Raw genomic sequence first — 6,716 nt, 5'->3', positions numbered from 1 at the left:
TACTTGTCTTTCTTACGTGCGTCTTTGGATTAAGGTATCCCAACTAAGCTTTTGGGCACACACCTGACACTGAACAGAGTCTTATTTTTAAAGGGCAATTACGCCTATTTGTAGGCTGCAACCTGTATAGATCTAATACCTTTCACAGCCTAAAACAAATTCCTGATTGATACATTTTACAGGCACTGATACATTGTGGCAAACTATCAAGACAGAAGAGAGATTTGTGCTGCTGATGTGTTTACTGGATACAACTGTAACAAACCCTCAGCTGTGAGAAGTACTAGGTCTGTACAGGTGTTCAGCTTCTGGATGTAAACAATTTGTCTTAACTCTCAGCAAACAGATTGAAAATGATGAATCACAACACAAAGTATATTAGAAAGTTGCAGACTGTTTCATTATATTATTTCCATATAGCGGAGGCATGGGAGAAAACACAACATACACATAAATAGGTAAGTATGAGGTCTGCGAACTGGGGTACATATGAGGGGCATGGGAGACACCAATGTAGCAACATAGATAACATGGAAGTAGCAATGTGTAGTATGTGATCAGTAACAGACATATAGATACTGTATATGGGGTGGTGTGTATATTTATAGGATCAGTATTTTTATATATACTGTATATATAGGATCAATAGGGATGTGTGTGTGTGTGTGTATATATAGGATCAGTAGGTATATGAGGTGCCTGCATACATAGGAGCAATGATGCTTATATATGATCAGTAGGTATATGAGGTGTATGTATGAGATGAGTAGGTTTATGGGATGCGTATATACACTCAGTAGTTACAGTGGATATAAAATTCTACACACCCCGTTAAAATGCCAGGTTTTTGTCATGTCAAAAACTTTTTCCACCTCTAATGTCTCCTATAATCTGTACAATAGTATTGAAAAACAAACCAATCTTTTAGTGTGGAAATATAAAAATAACAAAAATAATGTGGTTGCATAAATCTGCACACCTTTAACCCCTTAATGACCGGGCCATTTTGCACGTTAATGACCAAGGATTATTTTTTGTTTTTTCACGGTCGCATTCCAAGAGTCGTAACTTTTTTTGTATTCCGTCGACATCGCCGTATAAGGGCTTGTTTTTTGCGGGACGAGTTGTATTTTGTAATTGCACCATTTTTAGATGCTTATAACATATTGATTAACTTTATTTTAGGAGAGAATTGAAAATAAGCAGCTATTCCAGCATTAATTTTTACGTTATAAATTTACGCCGTGTACTATGCAGCGTAAATAACATGTTTAGTTTATTCTATGGGTCGGCACGATTACGGGGATACCAAATATGTAAAGGTTTTATATGTTTTTTCTACGTTTGCACAATAAAAACCCTTTTAGAAAAAAATTACTTGTTTTTGCATCGCCGCGTTCCAAGAGCCGTCATTTTTTTATTATTCCGTCTGTGGCCGTACGTGGGCTTGATTTTTGCGGGCCAATGTGTAGTTTTCATTAGTACTATTTTGGGGTACATAGGACTTATAGATTAACTTTTATTTAATTTTTTATGGGGGGAATGGGAGAAAAGAGAATTTTGCCGTTGTTTTTTGCAGTTTTTTTGGACGCCGTTCATCCGGCGGTTTAATTAATGTGTTCATTTTATTGGTCAAGTTGTTACGATCGCGGGGATACCATATATGTGTATGTGTGATTTGTTTTGACACTTTTACTGAATAAAACCACTTTTTGGGCAAAAAAAGTAGTTTTATTTGATTTTGACTGTAATTATTTATTTATTTTTTTCAACAAACTTTATTTAACTGATTGACATTTTTTTTTAAAGTCCCACCAGGGGACTTCACTATGCGATGTGCCGATCGCATATATAATGCTTTGGTATACTTCGTATACCAAAGCATTATTGCCTGTCAGTGTAAAACTGACAGGCAATCTGTTAGGTCATGCCTCCGGCATCGCCTAACCGGCAGTTGCGGAAGACAGACCTGGGGGTCTTTGTTAGACCCCCGGCTGTCATGGAAACACGACGGCGACCCGCGATTTGTTTGCGGGGGCGCAGATCGGGTGACAGAGGGAGCTCCCTCCCTGTCAAACACATTAGATGCCGCTGTCACTATTGACAGCGGCATTTAATGGGTTAAACTGCCGGAATCGGAGCTCGCTTCGATTCCGGCAGTTGCAGCAGGAGCCAGGCTGTGTATAACAGCCGTGCTCCTGCCGCTGATCGCGTGGGTACAGTGACAGTACCCGCGCCATCACAGGACGGATATATCCGTCCTCCTGCGCGAACTAGCAGCTGCTGAGGACGGATATATCCGTCCTTCGGCGTTAAGGAGTTAAACTAATACATCAGCATGGCACATCTTGACTTGGCAATTGTTGCCCACTCTTCCTTGCAAAAGCTCCAAATCTGTCAGATTGCAAGGGCATCACCTGTGTACAGCCCTCCTTTAGGTCACCCCACAGATGTTCAATGGGATTCAGGTCTGGGCTCCGGCTGGGCCATTCCAAAACTTTGATCTTCTTCTGGTGACGCCATTATTTTGTTGATTTGGAGGTTCTATTTTGGGTCGTAGTCGTGCTGAAAGGTGAAATTCCTCTTCAGCTTCTTAGCAGAGGCCCCATAATGCTGCCTTCGCCGTGCTCCATAATGCTGCCTCCCGCCGTGCTCCATAATGCTGCCACCACCATGCTCCATAATGCTGCCTCCACCATGCTCCATAATGCTGCCACCACCATGCTCCATAATGCTGCCACCACCGTGCTCCATAATGCTGCCTCCACCGTGCTCCATAATGCTGCCACCACCGTGCTCCATAATGCTGCCACCACCATGCTCCATAATGCTGCCTCCACCGTGCTCCATAATGCTGCCACCACCGTGCTCCATAATGCTGCCACCACCGTGCTCCATAATGCTGCCACCACCCTGCTCCATAATGCTGCCACCACCGTGCTCCATAATGCTGCCACCACCGTGCTCCATAACGCTGCCTCCACCGTGCTCCATAACGCTGCCACCACCGTGCTCCATAACGCTGCCACCACCGTGCTCCATAACGCTGCCACCACCGTGCTCCATAACGCCGCCACCACCGTGCTCCATAACGCCGCCTCCACCGTGCTCCATAACGCCGCCTCCACCGTGCTCCATAACGCCGCCACCAGAGTGCCCCATAACGCCGCCTCCACCGTGCCCCATAACGCCGCCTCCACCGTGCTCCATAACGCCGCCTCCACCGTGCTCCATAACGCCGCCTCCACCGTGCTCCATAACGCTGCCACCACCGTGCTCCATAACGCTGCCTCCACCGTGCTCCATAACGCCGCCTCCACCGTGCTCCATAACGCCGCCTCCACCGTGCTCCATAATGCTGCCTCCACCATGCTTCACTGTGGGTATGGTATTCTTTTGGTGATGTGCAGTGTTGGCTTTGCGAAACCTTTTGGAATTATGGCCAAAAAGTTCAACCTTGGTCTCATCAGACCATAACACATTTTCCCACATGCTTGTGGCAGACTTGATGTAAGTCTTTGCAAAACATAGCCGGACTTGGATGTTGTTCTTTCTTAGAAAAGGCTTCCGTCTTGCCACCCTACCCCACAGCCCAGACATATGAAGAAAACGGGAGATTGTTGTCACATGCACTACACAACTAGTACCTGACAGAAAGTCCTGCATCTCCTTTAATGTTGCTGTAGGCCTCTTGGTGGCCTCCCGGACAAATTTTCCTCTTCTCTTTTCATCAAGTTTTGAGGGACGTCCAGTTCTTGGTCACTGTTGTGTAATCCACTTCTTGATGACCGTCTTCACTGTGTTCCATGGTATATCTAATGCCTTGGAAATTCTTTGCTACCCTTCTCCTGACTGATACCTTTCAACAATCAGATCCCTTTGATGTGTTGTAATCTCTCTCCGGACCATGGTTTTTAACAAAGAAAATTTCAGGAAAATCCTAATAGAAGAGCTGAACTTTATATGGGATTTCTCAGAATCACTATAAATAATGGCAGCTGTGTACTGACTACTACTGAACATGAGTTTAAATGTGATTGGCTAATTCTGAACACAACCACATCCCCAATTATAAGAGGGTGTCCACACTTATGCAACCACATTATTGCAGTTTTGTTACTTTTATTTTTTCCCTTTAAATGATTTCCGTTTCTTTTTAAATACAATTGTACAGATTATGGGTCACATTAAAGGTGGAAAAGTTCTGAAATGATTCGTCTTCTAGTGATTTTTTGAAATGACAAAAACCTGGCATTTTAACAGGGGTGTGTAGACTTTTTATATCCACTGTATATGGGATATGTATATGAGATCAGTCAGTATATGGGATGTGTGTATATAAGATTAGTAGGGATATGGGAGGCAGATGTAGGATCAGTAGAGATATAGGATGTGTATATAGGATCAGTAGATATATGGGTTGAGTATATAGGATCAGTACGTATATGGGATGAAGGTATATAGGATCAGTACGTATATGGGATATGTGTAGAAACAGGTACGTGGGGTGTGTGTATGATCAGAATGTATATAGGATCAGTAGGGATGTGTGTGCATATACAATCAGTAGGTATATGGGATATATGTAGAATCAGTAGGTACATGGGGTGTGTGTCTGATAAGAAAGTATTTGGGGTGTATATAGGATCACTAGGTATGTATATAGGATCAGTAGGTATATGGGATTGTATATAGGATCAGTGGGTATGTGGGGTGTTTTTAAGATTAGTAGGAATAGGGGATGTGTATATAGGATCAGTAGGTATATGGCATGTAGGTATATAGGATCAGTAGGTATGTGGGGGTGTAGGAACAGCAGGAATAGGGGATGTGTATATAGGATCAGTAGTTATAGGGGTTGTGTGTAGGATCAGTAGGTATGTGAGGTGTATATAGGATCACTAGGTATGTGGGGTGCATATATATGATCAGTAGGTATGTGGGGTGTATATAGGATCACTTGGTATGTGGGGTATATATAGGATCACTAGGTATGTGGATGTATATAGGATCACTAAGTATGTGGGGATGTGTGTAGGATCAGTAGGATGGGGGAGTGTATGTAGGATCAGTAGGATGGGGGGGTGTATATAGGATCAGTAGGTATGGGGGATATGTATAGGATCAGTAGGTATGGGGCGGGTGTATGTAGGATCACTAGGTATGTGGGGTGTGTATATATATGTATAGGATCAGTAGGCATATGGGATGTATATAGGATCAGTAGGTATGGAGGATGTGTATATGGGATCAGAAGGTATGTGGGGTGTATATAGGATGATCAGTAGGTATGTGGGGTGTATATAGGATCAGTAGGTATGTGGGATGTATATAGGATCAGTAGGTATGTGGGGTGTATAAAGGATCAGTAGGTATGTGGGGTGTATATAGGATCGCTAGGTATGTGGGGTGTATATAGGATCACTAGGTATGTGGGGTGTATATAGGATCACTAGATATGTGGGGTGTATATATGATCAGTAGGTATGTGGGGTGTGTATAGGATCAGTAGGTATGTGGGTTGTATATAGGATCAGTAGGTATGTGGGGTGTATATAGGATCAGTAGGTATGTGGGATGTATGTAGGATCAGTAGGTATGTGGGGTGTATGTAGGATCACTAGGTATGTGGGGTGTATATAGGATCACTATATATGTGGGGTGTATATAGGATCAGTAGGTATGTGGGGTGTATGTAGGATCAGTAGGTATGTGGGATGTATGTAGGATCAGTAGGTATGTGGGGTGTATGTAGGATCACTAGATATGTGGGGTGTATATAGGATCACTAGGTATGTGGGGTGTGTATAGGATCAGTAGGTATGTGGGGTGTGTATAGGATCAGTAGGTATGTGGGGTGTATATAGGATCACTAGGTATATGGGGTGTGTATAGGATCAGTAGGTATGTGGTGTGTATGTAGGATCACTAGGTATATGGGGTGTGTACAGGATCACTAGGTATGTGGGGTGTATATAGGATCACTAGGTATATGGGGTGTATGTAGGATCACTAGGTATGTCGGGTGTATGTAGGATCACTAGGTATATGGGGTGTGTATAGGATCAGTAGGTATGTGGGGTGTGTGTAGGATCAGTAGGTATGTGGGGTGTATGTAGGATCACTAGGTATGTGGGGTGTATATAGGATCACTAGGTATATGGGGTGTGTATAGGATCAGTAGGTATGTGGGGTGTATGCAGGATCACTAGGTATATGGGGTGTGTATAGGATCAGTAGGTATGTGGGGTGTATATAGGATCAGTAGGTATATGGGGTGTATGTAGGATCACTAGGTATGTGGGGTGTATATAGGATCAGTAGGTATATGGGGTGTATGTAGGATCACTAGGTATGTGGGGTGTATGTAGGATCACTAGGTATGTGGGGTGTATGTAGGATCACTAGGTATGTGGGGTGTATGTAGGATCACTAGGTATGTGGGGTGTATGTAGGATCACTAGGTATGTTGGGTGTATATAGGATCACTAGGTATATGGGGTGTGTATAGGATCAGTAGGTATGTGGGGTGTATGCAGGATCACTAGGTATATGGGGTGTGTATAGGATCAGTAGGTATGTGGGGTGTATATAGGATCAGTAGGTATATGGGGTGTATGTAGGATCACTAGGTATGTGGGGTGTATATAGGATCACTAGGTATGTGGGGTGTATATAGGATCACTAGGTATGTGGGGTGTATGTAGGATCACTAG

Source organism: Rhinoderma darwinii, chromosome 13, assembly GCF_050947455.1.
Source record: "Rhinoderma darwinii isolate aRhiDar2 chromosome 13, aRhiDar2.hap1, whole genome shotgun sequence".
NCBI lineage: Eukaryota > Metazoa > Chordata > Amphibia > Anura > Rhinodermatidae > Rhinoderma > Rhinoderma darwinii.
This window is presented reverse-complemented; position numbering follows the sequence as displayed.